At 38.4% G+C, this 22,948-nt stretch overlaps 1 protein-coding gene across 19 annotated transcripts in view; it reads right to left on the reverse strand.

The window, feature by feature from the left end:
• The window catches only part of IKZF2 (IKAROS family zinc finger 2), a 149,138-nt gene that overhangs the window by 80,128 nt on the left and 46,062 nt on the right, over positions 1–22,948 (reverse strand). Inside the window, exon 2 of one of the 19 annotated variants that reach the window (XM_036254332.1) lies at positions 6,001–6,043. The exons of the other annotated variants lie outside the window; for them this stretch is intronic. The gene's annotated coding sequence lies outside the window, so the exon portion shown is untranslated. The remainder of the gene's footprint in view (positions 1–6,000; positions 6,044–22,948) is intronic. 19 annotated transcript variants of the gene reach the window in all.

The following is a 22,948-nucleotide window of genomic DNA, read 5'->3' on the forward strand; positions in this document are numbered from 1 at the left end:
GAGGAACTGTTTTAGTTTTCTAAACAGTGACCAATTTAAGATGAAATATTTGCATTAGCCATGGAAAGAAATGGTTTGACACTATATGGTAGAAAACATATCAATGACTCAAAACCCTTACTAACTCTAATAAACCTTAATAATTGCAACCCATGGTGCGGGGCACTTACTGAGTTTTCTCCAGAATCTATTTAAATAAGAGATGGAATGTTTGGCACAGTCTTGATTTATTCTTAAATTAGTTCTCATCATTAAAAGTCCTTTTTATAAACAACAGTTTTAGTGTTAGGCTAGGGTTTATTTTTTTTAGGATAAATCTATTAAAATTGATAAAAAGCAATTCGAGTTTTGTTGATTTGTCCAACATTTACTAAGTTAGGCAGAGTCATGAGTCCATAGGCTGGAGAGATCAATAAAGCAGAAGCAGTGCCCATGATACTCAAGTGGAGACACATCGGGGGCTGGGAAGAGCACCAGAGCTGGTTCAGGAAGACTCCCAGCCCAGGAAGCTAGCTGCCCAGTGGTCATCCGAGGAATCAGCAAACAGGAACATGGCCCAAAGGTACATGGAATTCATGATATTATCCGGAATAGAAGGAAAGAAGGACAGGCATATGAGTATGTCATTATTAGATTCAATTCAACCAGTATCCACACTAACCTCAAAGCAGATACAAGACAAGATGACTGGAAAAGATCCAAAATAAAGTAGCAAAAGTCATTCATTCTTTTAAATACGTATTGAACTATAAAGTCCAGTAGAGACCGAAAGTCAACAAATAATGAGACTATGGCATGATTAGTGCATTTACAGAGGCATAAACTTACAGATAGGAAAGGATGACCAAAGAAGTTTCGAAGGTTACTAAACTCTATCTTTTTTTTTATTGACTTGAGAGAGACAGAGAGAGAAAGGGAGAGAGAGAAAGACATCGATTTGTTACTCCTCTTATTTATCATTCACTGGTTGATTCTTGTACATGCCCTGACCAGGACTAGAACTCCCGACCATGGTGTATTGGGACGATGCTCTAACCAACTGAGCTCCCTGGCCAGGGCCTAAATTCCATCTTGAAACATAAGGAGGTGGCCAGTCAAACTGGGTGGGAGGACATCCAGGCAGAGGGAATATCTACAAATGCGTGAAGTATAAAAAGAAGGAGTACAAACAGCATTGGTCAGAAACTAGTCATAGGAAAAGGGGCCTTTAAGGGCAACACTCAAAACCCTAGGAGTGAACCACAAATTCAGGCCCTGACCACACAGCTCCTGATGTCTCTCTGCTTAGTGTCCAGAATAATGAATGATCCTTACACTCAAGAATTTTATAGCCAAATTAAATAAATAAAACAGTTATCTAAATTTAAGAACACATATATAAGGTACGACAAGTGGTTTCTTTTGTTTTGTATACTTTTTCAGTAGCTTATCTTACATGTTATATGCATGACACAAGTGATAAGATTTAAAATAAGAATAATACTGGAAAAAAAGGATTAGAATCCTGCTTGTGATGGCAATGAAACCAATCCTCTGACCAGTCAGTTCTAAAACTCTAAGTCTGTAGGGTTGGGTCTTATACACATTCAATCACCATCCCAACATCATTCAAATTCCTCAAAGCCCCCAGTATATGAGATGCAAGGAATACTTACACCACCTGAATGTACCTATTATGAAGTAAGAGTTAAAAATGTCCTTCTTCAAAGTTGGGTGAATATGTGAGTAAGAAATACCTGCTGTAAACTCTGCACAAATACTAAAAGGGTTCATAAATGTTAGTGACAATTGTTTTGGGTGGGATTTTTCAGCAAATTAAGTTAATATAGCCATTAAAGCTGGGGACATTTTCACTACCTTTGATTATTCAAGTTTTCCATCTTCATTCTGAAATATGCTTGCAAAATATAATTTAAAAGCAGAGATTTTATTTTGTTTTGCAATTTTTTAGCAATTCATTTAAGTCCCAGAAAAGCATTTTGTATTTTCCTTCATGTGTCTGCTTATAGGAGAGTAATTTTATACCTCTGATATAAGACAAGGAATTTTCTACTTCAGTTAAAATAAACCATATAGAAGAAAAACTATTAAAAAGTATAGCACAGAAGGCAAAAAAAAATAGCAAAATTAAGTAACAAAAACATTCTGCTTTTACCGTGTTTCAAGTTTAAATAACTTGCATAAACTCTAGAGGAACAATTAAATTTTGGAGTGAGGCCTTGGATTAAATACCTAAAGTGATACTTATCATTAACCAATTATACAAGTCTGTCTAAGCCATAATAAAGTGAGAACAATCTGTGGAACCCAACCATCTTGATTTCAAACCCAAATGCCATTTATCAGCTATTTATCCTGGGACAAATTAGTTGGTCTGTTTCCCTCTTCTAGAATGTTTCCCTGGTTTAAAAAACTGACATAACAACAGCTGCTTCCCAGAGGTACTTTAAGCATTAAGTGGTATAAACTACATGAAATTTCCTCACATAGGGTCTAGCACACTGTGGTAATTCTGTTCCTCACTCTTTCTCTAAAGGTTTCTCCTAAACTACAGTTTGCTCAAACAATATTAGTTTAGTTCCTTTGGTCAGTGTTAGAAAAGTGCTTAGTAATTCATTTTAATATAGTCTGGGACAAGGAAATGAACATATATCAGATCTTATAGAAGTAACAAAGTATACGAAAAACATTTCTGAAACAATCATAAAATTATAAAATGTATGAATAAAAAAAAAAAAATCACCTAAGTCACTCTAAAACAGAAATGTACTTGAGTAGAAAAAAATCATGATGTTTCCCTAACCTTTAAGTTCTGAGATGGCAGGTAACACGTCTATCTCAGTGACCTGATGTCTTCTTTTTTTTTTTTTTTTTTGCATTTATCATCAGATAGAGCGGGAGGGAGAGAGGAAGAGAGAGAAAGATCAATGTGAGAGAGACATATTGAGTGGTCACCACCCACACAAACTGCAACCGAGGTACGTGCCCCCTGTGGGGATTGAACCCGGGCCTCTCTGGTCTGTGGGCTGACGCTCTAACCACTGAGCAAAACCGGCCAGGGCAGTCACCTGATGTCTTCTTAACACCATGGCCGGTATAAGGCTCGTAGCAGATGGTCCATTAATATGGATGTGTGTATAAAGAAATGATTAAATTAATGTGCAAATGACACTGAAATCCACTTTCCCATCAAAAATTAAGAGGCTTCAATCTCAGGAAATCCTCTTTGTTACTCATTTAAAACCTCTGACATTTATAGCTTTTCAAGTAAAACAAGTTCCCTCAACCATCACCTTAAATATTTTCTCAGGTGCTACAAACTCCCAAGATCTTGTTGGGATGAGCATCATTAGAAGGCATTTCATATGCGAAAAATATTACATGACTTCTCTCATTTGAAAAGTAGCAACATTAAACTTTGTTGAGTCCTGGTTTACAATCTTTGCAGCTCTCCCCAGTTTCCCCACCACGCACGGTATAACATTCTTTGCTCATGGAATATGTACTGCTTTCCATTGAACGCCCTTGTTTTTCCTTATTTTTCTTCCTTCATCATTCCAGATCCAACCTCAACATTATTTCCCGAAAGAATACCCCTTTCTGGACCAATTTTGACAAAATTAATGGCTGCTATCAAAGTAGTGACTGTATACACTGTCTCTTCTATTAAATGGTGCACTGTGCCCTGAGAACAATCTCATTCATTTCTGCATTCCAACCACTTAACACAGTCGCAGGCACACAGTGTGATATTCAGAAAATGTTCACTGCATCAGATGGAATCCTTCTAACATTATCTTTCTGATTTGTTATAAAAACATTAAGAAACAGTTGATGTTAAAAGCCACTTTTAGTAAGCCCTTAAACAATAAAAAGATAAGCTCCTCCTTTTATTAAAAGGTGCTCAAGAGCAGCTAAATATCCTCCGGACTGTGCACTACCCAACAGAAAGGCTTTTGGACGTATGCTCACATTACCAGCCAAATTTGCCAGGAAGGTTAGCGAGACTTTTGACACCTTAGAGGACGAATGGCATGCATGTGAGCATATTAACATTAACTATTAACATATCTCCATGTGATTTCATTGAAATGGGGCTTTGTTTTTTGTTTTTGTTTTGTGGGTTTTTAAATTTTGTTTTGTTTTTAATCTGGTTTAGGAATTTTTCATCACATCCTGATTCCAGAAACTCTTTTAAAGCTTATTTACAAAAGCCAGTAAAACTGGAGTTTATTCATCAACCCTTGGGAGTCGGTGTGCTGGTTTCACTGTGGTGTAATAAAAGAATGAGAGAGTGGATATCTACTCGGCAAAGGTGTTGCAGCATTAATGATAGGGAAACTGACCTGAGAAAAACACTTGAAACCCACAACATAACCTGTAGAACGAAGGAGGTGACATGACGTTGGGTCAGCCCGCTCGTCAACACAATGCACTCTTTTTAAGAATTATCCTGACGTGTAACTTTACGGTTCGTTAATATACAGAAGAGCAGGTCTCTATTCTTGATATCCTTAAGGAGGCTGCAGTCTTGTTAATGATAGGTGTCAAGATCTCCAAAAGAGATGGACTTTGCTCACTGGAAAATGTCGAGACTTTCCGGGATCGCTCCGGCCAAGTTCTTAAACTTGAGAAGGTGGTGATTAAAAGTTAGCAAGTGGCTCTGTAGTGGTGAGATGTGAGGTAAAGAATAATTGCTAACCCAAACTACAGGCAACACCGAATAGTAACCTCACTGAATTACAGAACTCAAGACTGCTTAGTATAGGAATCATCACCCCACTAAGAAGAGGAATTACTTGGACTTAGCAAACTTTTGAATTTTTACTTAAACACTATTCTAATGCATCATATGTGCTTCTGTACTCAGCAATACTTCTCAGTGCTTAAATATAACTCTGAAACGTAAGCATGTTGGATCCAGGGAAAGAATCTCTGGAATGCTGTAACTGTTTGGATAGCTCCTATCCTGCAAATACCTGCATCCAGAAAAAAATAAAGGCTGGAAGAAAGCTGCACATGTTACTAACTTACCAGTATTAAGTACCTCAAATATATAGTTTTAACAATGTAAAACAATCTATGACATGAGGTATGATTCACACACACACACACACACACACACACACACACAAGAAAATAGCTCTAAATTTCCTTAATCAAGAATGTCACCTGTGATTGCGGGGAAGCCGAATGATCTTGGTGTGGCATTAAGTGAGTCCAGGTGACTGCCAGGAGTCCAGTCATTTTTCACACATAAACACTAGCCGTAGCGGGGGCAGCTCTCTGTGCTTCCACATCCCTACAGATGTTCAGAGACTTCTGGACCTTCCGCAGCAGAAACCACAGAGACTAACCATTCTTTTGGAGAGACACCCCCACCCCTTATACAAGAAGGCACCAGCCCAGCAGCCCCTGGCTGTGCTCAAGGAAGGAATTCTAGGAATGGGGAAAGGAATGGCATATTCCCTAGAGAGGTTAGGCTGGAATGGGGATGGAGGGGGAGGAAAAGAGGGCACCCTTCACGTCCCTGTCAGTCAACTATTATTAACTCTTATGCTGATGGAATGGAATCTAACCTTATACTGGCCACGTCTGGCTTTCTTCCAGGTTCAGCATGATAGCCAAAGAAGAGACAAGTTTTACTAAGTGACCTAGCCTTTGTTCCTTAAAGATGTCTGTAATAATGCAATAGGAAGCGTCTGGACCTAACATTCTCTAGTACATGTTTACTCCTTTTTAAAAAAGAATTTTTTCATAATACCAGTACACTAAAGTAGTAAACTTAGGTTTTAAAACAAAGGGTAGGGGAAGTGAAATCAGCAGAAAACCTGAGCAAATAAAGGTCTTGGTACACAATACAGTAAGGTTTGCCTTAATAGAGCAGAAAGAAAATGTGATCCTAAACACTACCCATCGCTGCATTTTGACTCATTACTTCTGTGTGAATTTTGATTTGCATAAAATTATGGCAGATCTTATGAGGAACCAAATACTTACATCACTAATCATATTCACAATTCTGAAAATCCCCCACATGTGCCTATAAAATTCAAGACAATAATTTTAGTATTTTGTAGTTCTTTGAGATATAAAAACACAACTCATTTAAATAAGAAAAAATCACTGTGTGCATGTGTGTCTGTGTCAAACGATGAGCTTTATTATTGTTCATTTATACACTATCTCATTCCAAAATGTTTAAAATCTGCTTTAAGAATAATATCTATTTTGAAAAAACAAACAAAAAATAACAATAACTAAAGATATTTAATAGGTTCTAATTACATTCCAGGCACTGTTCTAGAAATTTCACAAACATTATCTAATGCAACCAGCAAACAACTCAGTGTAATAAGGAACCTTATGTCCATTTACAGATAAAGTCACCAAGTCTTAAAAAATTAAGTAACTTGCCAAGTTTTATAATTAGTAAGTAGCAAAGTCTTAAAGAATAAGGATCTGGAAAGAAAAAGAAACATAAAGATGGTGGGGGGGGGGGTGTAGGACACATAAAAGATATGCCACACATGTCAGGAGGAAAGTTCATACATGGTGTTCGAAATGTCTATCAGCTTGGATTACAATGTAAGGAGTTTCATAATTGCACGACCCTGTAAGAGCATTCTGGATCTCTAGTCCTTTTGGTTAAGAGTCAAGATCTCTATCTGCATGGCATAGAAAAGAATCTCAAACTTCACCTGTTCAAAAGAGAGCTCTTCACTCCCCAAATCCACTCTTCCCCCAAGCCTTCCAATGTCAGCAAATGACATGACTATTCACTGTGTTGTTTAGGCCCCAAACCAGCAAACATTCCTGACACCTCTTTTTGCCTCACATGCCACTTCCAATCCATCAGCAAACCCAACAGGTCTATTTACACAGTACATCTGACCTGCCATCTCCACTGCCCTTGCCCTGGCTGGACCCACCACCATCTTTCACATAGGTCACTTCTATACAGGCCTCCTTCACATCGTTTTGCTTACACTGCAGCCCCCTTCGTCCACTGTCCAGAGTCCTCAGAGTGCCCTTTCTTCCCATTTACACCACCATAATCACACTGGTCTTGCTGTGCCTCAAATACATCAACTATGCAAAGTTTTCCAATTCTCAAGAATGATCCCAATCCATCTTAAATTAGTAAATCTAATACTTTATGTAACAGAACATTGTTGGCTCACAGATAGGGGGCCCAAAAAGTAATCTCCACTCTTTAGCACCAAATCTGTTTGTAGCTATTCATGTGCATGAGAACCTTTGTTCTGTAAAGGGCAGAAGAGGTGGAAAATTAAACTAAAATAACAGATAAGTACAGAGGTGGAAAGGCAGCCTAGAATCTGTTCCCTGTGGGACGACTTGCCTGAGATTAAGTCCTAACAATAGAGGAATAAGGGCCAAATTATGATGGAACTGTGTTTCATGAGAAATGAAATTCTGGAAAAGAGAGTATGGCCGGAAACTGATCAAGAGGCACTTCCTGGTATTCTGGCACTAAGAATATTTGATTAAGAACTAGATAACATGGCATGGCACAGAGTTGGAGGAAAGGGGTCCTACAAAAAATCTCAGAACCCACATATGGGATCCTTGATGTGTGCACTGCCTTTCTCCTTAGAGGTACTGACAGCAAAGGGTCTCTGTCATGAACTTCTTGAGCTGCAGAGGTGGGAATCTGGAAGCCAGAGGAGAAATGGCAGGCAATTTGTGGTAGGGACAGCTGAGAGAATGACTTCCAGACATATGTGAAGTGACAGTAGACTTCCAGAGGCCACTAGGAAATGGTCACTCTGTGAAGGTGGCTCATTTCCATGTATCAGGCTAGTGGGGATACTATCAGGGAGTATGAACTACCTTCATCTGCTCACTAGAATATATGTGTCTTCATGTGGAAGTCATAAGCTGATAAGGTCTCAAGCACATGAGTTTACTTACAGTCGTTTGGTTCTGCCTATAAGTGAAGTCCATCCTTTTCCTTTCTCTAAGCTTTCTAATGGAGACTGAACAAACATGACCTTTTGTGTCTCCAGCTCTAGGTTCATTTACATTGACATTCATACTTTTATATGATGCTCTGGCCGTACACAGAGAGAACTATGCAATGATATGGTTGTATACCATACTTCATTTACACCAAGAAATAAACTAATTTAAAAATAAAGATTTTTTAAAAAATTGCAGATGTAATCAATTAAGGTATGACTGGTATCCTTATAAAGAGGGAAAATTGAAATGCAGACATGCACACAGGGAAAAAGACATGTGAACATGAAGACAAAGTTTAGGGTGATGCATCTACAAGCCAAACAATGCCAAGAAAACCACCAGCAGCTAGTGAAGAGGCGTGAAAGATTCTCCCTCACAGCCCTCAGAAGGAACCAACACTGCTGACACCTTGACCTTAGACTTCTAGCCACCAGAACTGTGAAACAATAAACTTTTAGGGTCTAAGCAACTCAGTTTGTGGAACTCAAGCTCAGATGACATACACCTCATTAACTTCAAAGGATATGTAGAAGTGATCAAGAAACTACTGCAAGAATCTTTTGAAATACTTCAGAGAAGAGGAAGGGTACCAGAGCACCAGAGGTGGGCTCATGTTATAAGTTTTAAAGGCAAAGGAGTGAATTCTGCAGATCTCACATAAGAAAGCTTACAATGAACCCATAAAAATTAGTTGGCAAATGTTTTTGTAACATTAAGAAAAGTTCCAATATGAGTTCATTAAGAATATTTTTTATTGTTGACTCAACTATTAGATGGGAGATAAAGAAAATGTGGACTTTGTTCATCCTAAACTTAATTACACATTTGAAGAAACCTCTCATGATATTCTTGAGGTCAAAATGTTGAAATATGCAGGAAATAATATGAGTTAGATATATTCATAACAGGTTGAACAACCACGCCCAAAGAGTGTTGATGCATGAAAAGATGCTAACTTAAAAGAGAGGTCTCAAGTTGTATGCTACAGGGCTATTTTGACAAGATTGAAAAAAACATGCAAGGCACGTTTATCAAACCTGTGGATGACACACAGCTGATAAGGAAACCTGATCCTCTAAATGGCTGAGTCTGTATTCCAGAAATCATCTGAGGAATCAATGGAGAAATTAGGGACGTTTAACTAGGGAAAAAAGAACAGGAAAGGTAGATATGAAAGCTCAAGGCTAGATCTGTGGAAGATATAGGATCAATGCAATTCTTGTAGGAAAGACCGGAAATTTTAACAAAAGAAAGAATATTTCATTTTTATTGATCACTATCACTCTACTTCTAATCAATATGATATTTTACTTAACTATTACTGGTTTCTTCACATCCACTAGTTTCCCCATTTCTTCCCCTTTCATTTCCAATCTATTTTCTAAAAAAAAAGTCAGGTCATCTTTTATAAACTATAACCCTAATGACATGCTCCATCATTTTAAGATGCAATTATGGTCATATTAAAATTTTTACTTTAAATATAACTGGTTGGAACTCTCATTTGCCCTGGAAGTGCATTCTACGTACCATACTTCACGAAGTAGTGGGAAGCACTAATTAGTTCGCTACTCCCAAGGCTACTGGTCTTCTACCACCCATCAGTGCTGCTCCACCTGGCTCCCTGCTCGAACCACACAAGCTGGATGATCTGGTTTCACTCGAAGCCTAGCTCAGCCATGGGTGCTCTGACTCTACAGTTTGCACTTAGTAATAGCAGCTGCTCTTCCTCAGCGTACAAACTACCTTGATGACACCTATACAATTTTCCGGCATCATCCCTATGATCTCTAAAGCTCTTCTGAGTGTTGGTTTTCACCCTGAATTCCCCCTTTCTGTCCTCAAGTAAATTTTTCCTTAAAGTAATTATATTTCAGCATTCTCCTCACTGTCTTTATCTGAGACTGTTTTTTTTTTTTTTCTGGGTCAGGGCCACACAGCTCCATCCCAACACAGACCAGGTACTAGTACTTTCTCTCCCAGAAGGCCCTGAGCATTTTATGTAAAGTGGCCTCCTCCTGTCCAGGAACCAGCTGCACTGAGCAGAACACACCTGCATTCTCAAGGAGTGGCAGCCTTTTAGTAATGAAGTCAGAAAACTTTCTACTGCAAGACAATGGCTGTGCATTTGCTCTACATTAAGAAAGTCATTTGAGAAATACAAAAAACTTAGCCTTTCTAAATGTAAAAACCTGCCCCCTTGCCCCTGCAAAAAATAAATAAATAAAATGGCCAAACCAGTGTTCAAAACTTTCCAAAAGCTGCTCAGTGCATTTGGATAAAAATTCAAACATCTTTCCATGATCTACAAGGAAGTACATATTATATGGCTCGTGCCTGACTCTCCAGCCACATGTCCCAACCTCATCCTTTTCTCAAGTACTAGGCCCACCTGCCTTCTTCCACTTCTTTGTTGAATGAGGACCTCTTTCTCGTAACTCAGGGCCTTTGCACACATACATATACTAGTCTCTCATATACCATGGCTCTGGGAGTTTCCCCTCCTTACTTCTTCTGTGCTTAAATGTTACCTCTTCTAAATATTCAAAAGAAATTAAGGCCCCTGGTTCTTTTTCATTGCCCCATTATTTCCTTCACAGTACCTACCATAAATCATTACTACACATTCCTGTGCGTACTTACATGTTTAATGTCTTCACCACACTGGACTGTAAGCTCCATAAGGACAGTCGTATCTGTTTTGATCATTACTATAAAGAAAGTTCAGTGCCGGGCATACAGTAAACATCAAGAAATATTTCATTAAATAAGTGGATAATAACTAGAAGTGCCCAACAACAGAACCATCACCTTTACAGGCTTGGAAAAAACCTTCATTGTACATGCCAGGTTTTGTAGACAGAATTCCTGAAGTAGAAAGAAACATCAACCACATATACCCTCGCTTTCTCTTTCTAGAACTAATACTTCTTAGGAGACAGGCTGCTATATGGGTCCCAAGAAGAAAAGGTCACTATAATCTGGGAAGCTGGCAAAGTTTCACGGGGAATTATCTGAGACAGAACTGACTGAACGTAAAGGAAATGTCTGGCTTGGAACGGCACAAGACAGAGAATTTCAAAGGTGTGACAATGAACAAAGGTCAACTTTAAAAGGGAAAGGAGCACACCTTGTGTGGGAAGCTCAGTCTGGCTCCATTTGAGACAGGCATGGGACCTCGGGTTAAGCAGCAATAGTGAGGCCAGTCAATAAAGGGTCTGAACTGAGTGCCATCTCTCGCTCCGAGGAAGAGTCATCTAGATATAATAAATATGTTAGAGGAAAAAGTAGCTTAGTTAAGGTCAGGAGGAGGCTACTTTACTTACCTATCACAATAATGATGAAGCTGGAAGTACAGACAGGAGAGATGTTCTATATATTTAACAATGATGGTACATAAGTGGGTACACTAGAGAATCTACAGTTCTCACAAGCCATGGCCCAGGAAGCCCATGGCTTTGGAAGCCCAGACGAGGACTCAGCATTTGCTGGGGAAGAAGATTACTCAAGGGACTTGGGCAAAAGGCTGTTTCTTGAACTTGTACAAAAAAAGTATTTTAAATGTTTAGCAACCAGTGCAACTATACCTATGCATACTGAGTGAATGTCAGCCCAAGGTAAAAGAAGCCCAGATGAGACAAGGAACTGTAGGATGAGAGAGAATTGTAATCTGTTGAGCTTAAAATGGGTAGAGTTATTTCTAAACGTTCTAAAGGCAGCTACAAACATAAATCTTAAATTCAGAACTGGACTCAAAATTATAGATTTGGGGAAAATCAGTACAAATAAACTCTTTAAGTAAGTGAACATTACAATGAATGATTGTCAGTATTTAGGATAAAGTAAATTAAAATTGACCAAAATATAGCAATAAATTAAACATTAGAATGTTATATAATATTGCAATACACAAGTCACTAAATACACTCAAGATTCACTTGAGTCTATGAGATGATAACCTGGAAAATAGGTGCAGAAGAGCCTAGAAATACTGGAGAAGAAGGAATAGCTGAAAACTCAAAATAACATACCCCTTTCCCGTAAGTTGCTTGATCTATAGAGGATCATACTCTAAACTGGACACAAATTTCACAAACAACAGCTAAAAGGCTGACCTAAAAAGGTCCAAGAAAAGCAAATCAAGCTTGGCCCCCCTAATAAAAAGGCAAAAATTATATGTAAACTTTAATGTTTTTTCTATGATTATCAAAGCAGTAAGTCCTTATTATATAAAACTGGTATACAAATATGGAATCTTTGTTTTTAATCCTTACCCTATAATATATTTTTACTGATTTGAGAGAGGAGGGGAGAAGGAGAGAGAAACATTGATGTGAGAGACAAACATCGATCTGTTGTCTCCCGCAGGCACCCTGACGGGGAATTGAATCCAAAACCGAGGCATGTGCCCTGACTGAGAATCAAACCTCTCACCCTACGGTGCTTGGGATGAAGGTCTAACCAACTGAGCCACACCGGCCAGGGCAACTGTGAAGTCATTTTAGATATTCAAGTTAACTATGATAATTCTAAAATATTTCAGTAGTTCTAAATAATCAGATTTATAAATTGATACACAATATTTTAAAACATCTTAGGGAATAACCAATCATGTCTAAAGAATTAAAGTAAAATTCCATCTCTGCTATAATTACCAAATAGATTTTAAAGACTAACTCTACAGCTAAGTAAATAGTTGCATTGAACAATCTATTAGTACCAATTCTCTTCCTCAGAAATTTCTCTATTTTTAATTGTTTACTTTTGCTGACAGACAATGTTTTAAATCCCAAGGTTCATTCCTGATTTAATATTTTTAAGTACCAGGAGATCTCCACATTTAGCCTTTATGTGCAGTAGATGACTGACTTAGATGACTTTTAGGATCAATTATATGCATGAGATTCTATGACTTAATGAAATATCATTAAACTTGACTAATAACCTCTTTAAGTCCTGCTTTCTTCATGTATAAGGGGGAACAGTGAGTCCCGTAGTAAAGGTTATTGTATTATAGAACCTGGCACAGAGCACACAGAGATGATCAATAAATGTTCTTCTCTGTCCCTTTACTCATTGCTTTCCTACCCTTCCCTCTATCAGTATATAGTTGCTGGCAAAGCAATTATTTATTTGTAATTAAGCATGTGACAAAATATGATATAATTATTTATTTATTTAACAAAATGAACTAACAAGCAAAACAGAGACAGGCTCGGAGAGAGAGAGCAGGCTGACAGCTGAGGAGGGAGGTCGGGAGGGTTGGGTGGAGGGAGGTGGAGAAGGTACAGGGGAGATGAATGGTGATGGAAGGAAACTTGACCTGGGTGGTGAACATACAATACAGTGCATAGATGATGTGTTGTAGAACTGAGCACCTGAAACCTGTATAATTTTGTTAACCAGTGTTAGTCCAATACATTTAGTAAATAAAGAGCCCTGGCCGGTGTGGATCAGTTGCTAGGAGCATCATCTCCTGCACTGCAAGGTCATGGGTTTGATTCCCTGTCAAGGCACATACCTAGTTTGCAGTTCAAAACATGTCCTTGGGTGAGAATTAAAAACAAAACAAAACAAGGAATAAAGAAGATATAACTATATATTCATGATATCCATTACCAAACATCTTTACTCCCTATTTAGGGTTACATGTAATCTGCCCAAGTACAGGACCATAAAAAGGATCCTTTTCCAAGTCAGTATTGAAAAACAAAAGACACTATGTATTAGAGTACTTTTTGCAAAGGTACAGTTGATATATATTCATTAACTTCATAAAATCCACCAAAGTTAGGTCAGCTATGGTATCTGTGGTTCTAGACCTTCTCTCTGCAGCAAAATTATTTAGGGGAATTAAAGAAACATTACACATGCCTGAGCCCCACCCTTGAAGATTCTGATTAAATTGGTCTGGGGTGAAAGCCAGTGATGAAGCTGAGATTAGAATCCAAATCTCCAATTTCAGAAATTATAAGAAAATCTCACTCCAGAGTCACAAGAGGTTTGAGTGTGTGATATTACATAACCTGGAAATATTTAAACACAGTATTGAGGCAGACAGCACATTTAATCTGCATTTAACCTTATACCAAATGCTGACAGTCAACAAAAGGTCACCCTTACTATTGCCACAAATGGTCTTTCCATCCTAATACCTAATTACAGAACTAAGTATTTCCTTTGCTTCTTATTCTGAAGAAAATAAAAAAGTCCTCACATTCACACATAAAAATGAGTAATTACTTTTTCTACATAAGGAGAAATAAGTCTTCATAACTAATCTATTTGATACATAAATGAACAGAAGAGAAAAAGATGTGAACAGAATCGCTGCCTCAGGTGATGTGCTCTCCAAAGCAAAGCGCTCTCTCTGTGTCCTGGTTAAAACCTGTTTGTCTGGGGATTGGCTCAGCTGCTCCAGTTCTAGCTTCCCAGCCTTCCAAGGTGTTGACATGACCTCAGTTGTCTCTTCGCTGAGTTGGATCCAATGAACAAAATCCAACACAGGCAGGCACTTGTTTCTCCATCATGCAGTGCCTTCAAGGGAATCAGAGCCAGTCACCTCTTCTAGTCTTGCCCTTGATAGTTTTTATCCTTAATCTTTTAACACTGTCTAAAGGCTATCAGGCAGATGGGCACCTGAATGACCAGTGATAGAACTGACCAAATGAAGACAAGCAAAATATAAGTCTAACTAAATATTAGCTAGTTGAAGTAGAGTATTTTAGAGAGGAAAAATATCTAGTAATCCAACTGATATTTAGTACCCAGCAACTAATAAAGATCAGAAGGCTTATTTCATTGCGGGCTCTACATGAGGGAAGTCATCCATCCTACCTCTCCCATGTGTCCCCCTCCTTTCTTCCTTCATTCCTTCCTTTTTCTCACTTGCAAAGGTAAAGAGAAAACAGATCATTGAAGAAGCTTAAGGAGAAAAATACCATAAGTTTTCCTTTTTTAGATGCAAATATTGTATACATGGTTTTTGAGAGTCAAGTAACTGTGACCACATAAAGAGAAGGAATGCGCTAAAAAACCAAGCTCATCTCCTTTTTGGAAAGAAGTCTTCTACCTTACAAACAGGATCAAGTATAATGTGAACATATTATCCCTAAAAGTTTGCATCTATCCATAATTGGTAGTTACAGACTCTGAGGTCAAAGTCAACATGTGTGACAAAGTCTCACCTTAATCTCTGACCAGCTACCAATGAAGATCTGTAACTACCTGAGCCTTCTTCACCTGCCTCTAACTAGCTCCTGATTTTAGAGCATAATACATATAAAACTATAGAAATCTACTATAAAATCATCTTTTTCCTCCTTCTATTACTAAAAACATAAAGTCCTAAAAATCTAGAATGGAAATGAGAAAATACCATCTCCTATCCTAACACAAGAAATTTACAAGTATAACAATCCTTCCCCCATCCTCATCTTTAAAATGAGGCTAATATGGAACCAACCCCCTTGCATTTTTTGTTGTTGTTGTTTTTAATTCATTGATTTTCTAGAGAGAGAGGAAGGGAGAGAGAGAGAAGCATTGATGTGAGAGAGAAACATCGATCGGCTGCCTCCTGCACACCCCTTACTGGGGATCGAGCCCGAAAACTAGGCATGTGCCCTGACCAGAAATCAAAACAAGACCTTTCAGTCCTTGGGACAACACTCAATCCACTGAGCCACACTGGCTGGGCTTCCTTGAGCTTTTATAGCAATGAGGGAGATAAAGCAAACCTACTGTACCTGGCACACTGTAAGCATTTAATAAATGATACTTATTAGACACGAGTAAAAGCTCTGCTGCTTTAGAGACAATGAAGAGTTGGCTTTCATTTTCACTTTAGTTTCCTTTATAAAAAGCATATGGTTATCTATGTAAATATAAGTTATATATGTGCTATTAGTCATATAAGTTGGCTTGGGATATGTTTCTATTATAATGTATAGCATTTAAGATAACAGACACTAAGCACATAGACGACTCGCCTTAGGTCTTTAAAGCAGTGCCTGTCAAACTGTGAAAAAGAACCACATTTTTATCTAATTTCCAATTTGTTGCAAATGCCTCTTATTATACAATAAAAGTGAAACTTGAAATATATAAAATACAAGCTCCGAATTTTTATTACTGTCAAATTTTTATAAAAGTTTTAAATACTCATTTTCTTTATTTATCTCAAGGTAAACAGGTAACAAGACACTGCCTGGTCCACTAACATTTTTAACACTGTTACAAAGGATGCTTGATTTTAGGAATGAATGGAGAGTGGCTCTTTTGTAATAAAACAAACTAAAATTAAAAACTAAAAATTCTCTTACTAATGATGTTCCACTTACACTGACGTCAACTCAAATTAGATATTAATTTAAAAATATACAGGCGCCCTGGCCGGGTGGCTCAGTTGGTTGGAGTGTTGTCCTATAAACCAAAAGGTTGTGGGTTCAATTCCAGCTCAGGGCACATACCTAGGTTTGGGGTTCAATCCCTAGGCGGGGTGTGTACAGGAGGCAACTGATTGATATTTCTCTTTCTGTCTCTCTCTCCTTCTCTTCTTCTCTCTCTCAAATCAATAAAACCATATCCTCAGGTGAGGATAAAAAAAATACACAGGAAAATAGCCAGTATTCCATATTGACCCATCATAAAAATCACATATTTGATAACACTATCGTAAAAGGTTATTGAATGAAGCGACGGGATTTTAACTTAATACTGATTTAGTACAGAGCACTTCAGAAAACTTCTATACTGTAGAGCAGTCAGTAAATAAAATATAAAACCAAACAATAAGAGTAATCTCAAAGGTCCACATTTAAATTATTGATGAAGTTCTTTACACTAAGAAAACTACTTTGGAACACTTAGTAACTTTAAAAGAACCTTTTGCTACTCCAGGTAGTATTAAAAAAAAAAAAAAAAAAAAAGATGTCTATGTACCTGGATAGCATTATTAAAGAGAAATCCCAATAGTATAAAGCCAACAAAGTGAATAATATATTTAAAAGTTTGATTTTATTATAGAATAAAAATGCTCATTATGTATTTTCTTTTCTTTTATGGTTTCAACACAATCTCTTATTAGTTTTGTCATTATTGCAATAACAATATAGACCCTAGCTACACAGTTGAACTCTATCTATCTATCTATCTATCTATCTATCTATCTATCTATCTATCTATCTATCTATCGTCCCTTTATTGGTGAAACAAAATCTCTTATATCCCTATTCCTAAGAAGAGATACAATAAAACAAAGTGAAATGGAATAAAAACATTCTTGTGTCTATAATGATAAAATTTGGTTTATCAGTAAATCACTTTATACCTATCAAGCCTGCCTTAAAAGAAATCTCAAAAATCATGAAATGTTTTTGTTGGTTATTTATATCGCCATGTAGTGACTGAACTGGAGAGAAAGATAAGAGGCAGTCTCTAAACCAGCATTACTCATTAGTCTTCCACTCAAAGAGTTTTTCTTCTCTCAGAATTCGGACTAAGTGCCCTCACCCACGGCCGGCCAGGAAAGGCATCGGGGATGAAATGGAGCAGATGCCTTTATCCAACCTGCCCCAAGAACGCCCCAGGAAAAGGACGGCTGCTACATAAGCTCTCTTCACACGGAGGCTTTTCTGGTGACTGACACTACCTACTATGGAAATGACTGTGATTGCATAAACAAATTAGTGTTAAGTGGGGAAAAGCCTTTCCTAGGCACAAATTAAATTTATATTTCATTTCACAAAGCAATGATTAAAATGGCCACAAATGAAAATAACTCTAAGACCCTCACATCAAAGGCCACAATCAACTATCAAGTGCATAACAGCCAGTGCCCTTCACGGTCCTTTCCATCAGTCTCTGCATCCCGACATCCACGAGACACAGTACAGTGTGTTCCACGTTCGGTGCACGACGCTGATGCTAGGAGCTGCTGCTAGCACGAATCAGGAGCACGGATGATAGTACATTCACACCTAAAGTGCAGAGGAACATTCTGACCACTTTTTCCTCACTTTGAGCTCCGTGTAAAGGACAGGAAATAATGTCATTCGTCCTTCAACAAATAAACCTGCCATTTCAGATAACTGATCCATGACCAGTCGCTGGTATTCAAACTGGCACTTAGAAGAACAGCGTCACCATGCAAGCCAACAGGAAGTGATTTCCAGACTTAGACTGCATCTGCTACCTAGATTTTTTTTATACAACTGAGACAGAAGCACATACAATACAACAATCCATACATATTTTTAAAGTTGTGACAACTTCATTTTCTCAACTATAATATACTTCACTGGAAAGTGTAAGGGGCATCTTTCAGATGGTAAAAGTGTTTAACCCCAGAAATAAGGGACTACTTTCTATTCCCAGGAAAGCCAAGGTGTGGTATTGTTAGCAGTTGTCAAGGTATCTGTTTGCTCAACTTTTATCTAGATGGAGCAAAGGTATTAAGCTCTTGAAGCATAAAGTAAAAGAGGGAAAGGACAAAAATTAAGACTGGATTTTCAATAGTGGACGAAAAGGTAAGTGCAGTAGAGTACTTGACCACTTCATGTAGTACAAACACCATAAATCAGAGCAGCTCAAAATTCACCCGGACAAGTTGAGAAGTTGTTTTTGCACCTTTTCTTTGTTTCCAACATACAAACACTATGGAATTTTAAAAAGAAATAAGATGTCAATCTCTTAAGATTTCAATAACTCATCATCAGAAGCCAACAAAAAGAATGCATAAAAACCCACTGCATACAGCAAAGTGATTTTAATATATATAATATTTAGGGGAAAGGGTCTCAGTTATATACAATCTATAGAAAACACACTGTTTAACTAGCAATGAAACAGTTCAGTCTTTCTGTCCCATCTCAGCTGTACAAGAGGAAGGGAGGTGGAGAAAGCAAGTGTTTCCTCAGCATCATCTGCGGTTGCGCACGAGCAAGTGTGACGCGTTGACACAGAATCAAGTGCGACAGACAGGCAAACTGAATTTTTTTATTCTAGAATAGAGTAGGGTTGGCCATCATGGAAACATCGAGAGGGAAAATGGCATGTAGGCAAAGAGTAATCGGAGGCCCCAGTCCATACAGTGATCACAACAATAATAATATACATAAATGATTGAGTGCCTATTTGTTTAAAAAACTAAGCACCTAAATATTCCAAATATACAGGGGGCTTAAACATACGTCTAATGATGACAATCTTAACAAGTCTAAGTATTATCACTTCTGTTTATGTAGGTATGACAACTGAGGCTCAGAGATATTAATTTATTCATACGAGGTCACTCAGTATCTAGTTATTCTTTTAGGTAAATAACAACAGAAGGTAATAAATGATTATAGCTAGACATAGATATACGTACATTTATCACAGCCGACCAAACACTTGAACTTTGACATATGACTGTCTCCAAAGCCTGGACTGATAATTTTAAAAATTATAAAAGGCTAATCAAAAAATATTTTACTAATTACAAAAGATAATGTTATGATTTATCAAATCAACAGACTAAAATGGAAACAATATGACTTTAATGGGTATTTGATACATGTACTATATTGAGCTAAAGAATAAATGAGTAAGTACAAGATAACAAAAGATAAATAGGCCTTTTTCTAAGGAAAGAAGAGGAGATCCCTTCAACCTTTCTGATTATTGCCTCCATCTTGTGAAAGGAAATGTCTTCTTACCATAAAATTACTTCTTGATAGTCAATAAATGTTTGTTTTGTAAACTTTGGATAATCAGGAAAAATAAAAATGTAATACAATATTTGAAGAGAGCTTAAGAATAAGCTTTTTAAAGAAGTATACAGACTTGCTATAAAGATGTTAATTTTTATAAATGACAATTATTACAGAAATACTTTAAAATTCAGAAACATTGCAAAAGTTTTTATTAATCATGAATACAGATATTATATTTATAGAAAAATGTTAAAATTACTTTAAAGTTTTTAAGAATACTCTATAGCAGCAGCAGTTCTCAACCTGTGGGTCGCGACCCCTTTGGGGGTCAACGACCCTTTCACAGGGATCACCTAAGACCATATATTTCTGATGGCAATTCATAGCAGTAGCAAAATTACAGTTATGAAGCAGCAACAAAAATAATTTTATGGTTGGGGGTCACCACAACATGAGGAACTGTATTAAAGGGTCACAGCATTAGGAAGGTTGAGAAACACTGCCCTACAGTATTTTGAAACGTACTGATTAAAGGAATGCTAATTATGTCATATAAATGGTACATTTAGAAGATGTACATATTTTCTGCATAAAAATGTTGTTTTCTTGCCCTGGCCGGTTTGGCTCAGCAGTTGGAGCATCGGCCTGCGGACCAGAGAGTCCCAGGTTCAGTTGCCACTAGGGGTATGTACCAAAAAAAGGTTGTTTTCTTTATTGTAATGCTAATACACTTCAGATTCTATTTGTAATATAGATAAAATGGAAAGCAAAAAAGGCAGTTAACTATTCTAGGCACTGAAAACTGTCAGAAAAAATATTATTAGTATAGTTAAAACAGAAGCTGTTAGTTTCTTAGGCTACCATACAAGTGTTTAAAAGTTTTGTTTTGCTGTGGTTTTTAAGCTTAGTGTAAGCTCTCTACCACTGCTTCCAACAGACAAAAAAACAAAAACAAAAAAAACAAAGAGTTAAAACTCAAATGCAACAGTAAACCACAGGGCAGAGACCAGGCTCTCTCAGCCCATTCCTTAACAAACTTGTTGCCAGTCCTGTCTGCACCATCCTAACTCCTATGTTTCTCTGGCCTCAAGCCAAAAGTATCATTTTACGGGGAGTGAAGAAAAAGAGTTTCATTCTTCCAATCTTGTACTACTTTCACCCCGACCTTGTAATCTTGTTTTTCCACATTTCTAACTGCTCAAACAAAAGCCTTCCCCCTGAAATATTCATAAATGACAGGGAAAAGAAGAGAATGGGAAGGAGATGTTCTCTTTATAGATAGTACTCGAAGTACTGGGCACTATTTTAAACGCTGATAAGGGCAATCATGGAAGCCGGACCGTGCATCCAATTAATTCAGGTAATGTCTCCATTGTTCCACATTGCCATGGTCTGGTGACAGGAACCCCAACTAGAACAAGCTTGCCCTGCATTTTCCTTTGCATTTAGATGCCAACTTTGATAAAGTCACGCCTTAAAAGATCCACACAGCATGCAGCACACAGATAGCAATAAAGCCTTCAGCCATTCCCATACTCAGATAAGTAAAAAGGAAAGGAAATCAGCACAACACTTACATACACAAACAGAGACACACAGCCAACCCCTTTGTAACTATGGCTATCTAGATCCTTTCTTACACCAGGGACCTACCTGGATCCAACAACAAAAATAGTGGAGTGAGTCCATCCCTCCCCCATCCTTGCTTCAAACCCAGAATTTTCTCAGAGGAGCTCATTGCTTTCTGCCACTGGTCTCCTTTGTGGAATGTCCAAATTAATTCCTCATTGCTCTTTTTCTTTCAATTCCAGTGACTCCCTGAAATGTCCAATTCCTGACCCTTTATTCCCCTGAACCTCCCAAAAGACGGGACTCCTCTCCTATGGCAGAGTTCTCTCCCATGAGCTACCCATAGAAACCAACTCCCCCACTGCCTTCCCTCCCAACATTCCCCAAAGATCCAATCCTCTCCTCCCTTGATGTTTTCCTTTCCAGCTGTTCCCTAAAGAAACTGACATCACTCTTACTGAAAAGACAGAAGAGGTCTGGGAAGGGGAGGAGAGAATACCACTGTAGGAACACACACACACACACACACACACACACACACACACACGAGATGAGGGAATGGTATTGGTCTGGGAAGGGGAGGAGAGAATACCACTGTAGGAACACACACACACACACACACACACACACGAGATGAGGGAATGGTATTGGTCTGGGAAGGGGAGGAGAGAATACCACTGTAGGAACACACACACACACACACACACAGGAGATGAGGGAATGGTATTGGTCTGGGAAGGGGAGGAGAGAATACCACTGTAGGAACACACACACACACACACACACACACACACACGATGAGGGAATGGTATTGGTCTGGGAAGGGGAGGAGAGAATACCACTGTAGGAACACACACACACACACACACACACACACACACACACACACGAGATGAGGGAATGGTATTGGTCTGGGAAGGGGAGGAGAGAATACCACTGTAGGAACACACACACACACACACACACACACACACACACACACACGAGATGAGGGAATGGTATTGGTCTGGGAAGGGGAGGAGAGAATACCACTGTAGGAACACACACACACACACACACACACACACACACACACGAGATGAGGGAATGGTATTGGTCTGGGAAGGGGAGGAGAGAATACCACTGTAGGAACACACACACACACACACACACACACACACACACACGAGATGAGGGAATGGTATTGGTCTGGGAAGGGGAGGAGAGAATACCACTGTAGGAACACACACACACACACACACACACACACACACACACGAGATGAGGGAATGGTATTGGTCTGGGAAGGGGAGGAGAGAATACCACTGTAGGAACACACACACACACACACACACACACACACACACACACGAGATGAGGGAATGGTATTGGTCTGGGAAGGGGAGGAGAGAATACCACTGTAGGAACACACACACACACACACACACACACACACACGAGATGAGGGAATGGTATTGGTCTGGGAAGGGGAGGAGAGAATACCACTGTAGGAACACACACACACACACACACACACACACACAGGAGATGAGGGAATGGTATTGGTCTGGGAAGGGGAGGAGAGAATACCACTGTAGGAACACACACACACACACACACACACACACACACACACGAGATGAGGGAATGGTATTGGTCTGGGAAGGGGAGGAGAGAATACCACTGTAGGAACACACACACACACACACACACACACACAG

This window comes from Molossus molossus, unplaced genomic scaffold (assembly GCF_014108415.1).
Source record: "Molossus molossus isolate mMolMol1 unplaced genomic scaffold, mMolMol1.p scaffold_m16_p_11, whole genome shotgun sequence".
Taxonomy (NCBI): Eukaryota; Metazoa; Chordata; class Mammalia; order Chiroptera; family Molossidae; genus Molossus; species Molossus molossus.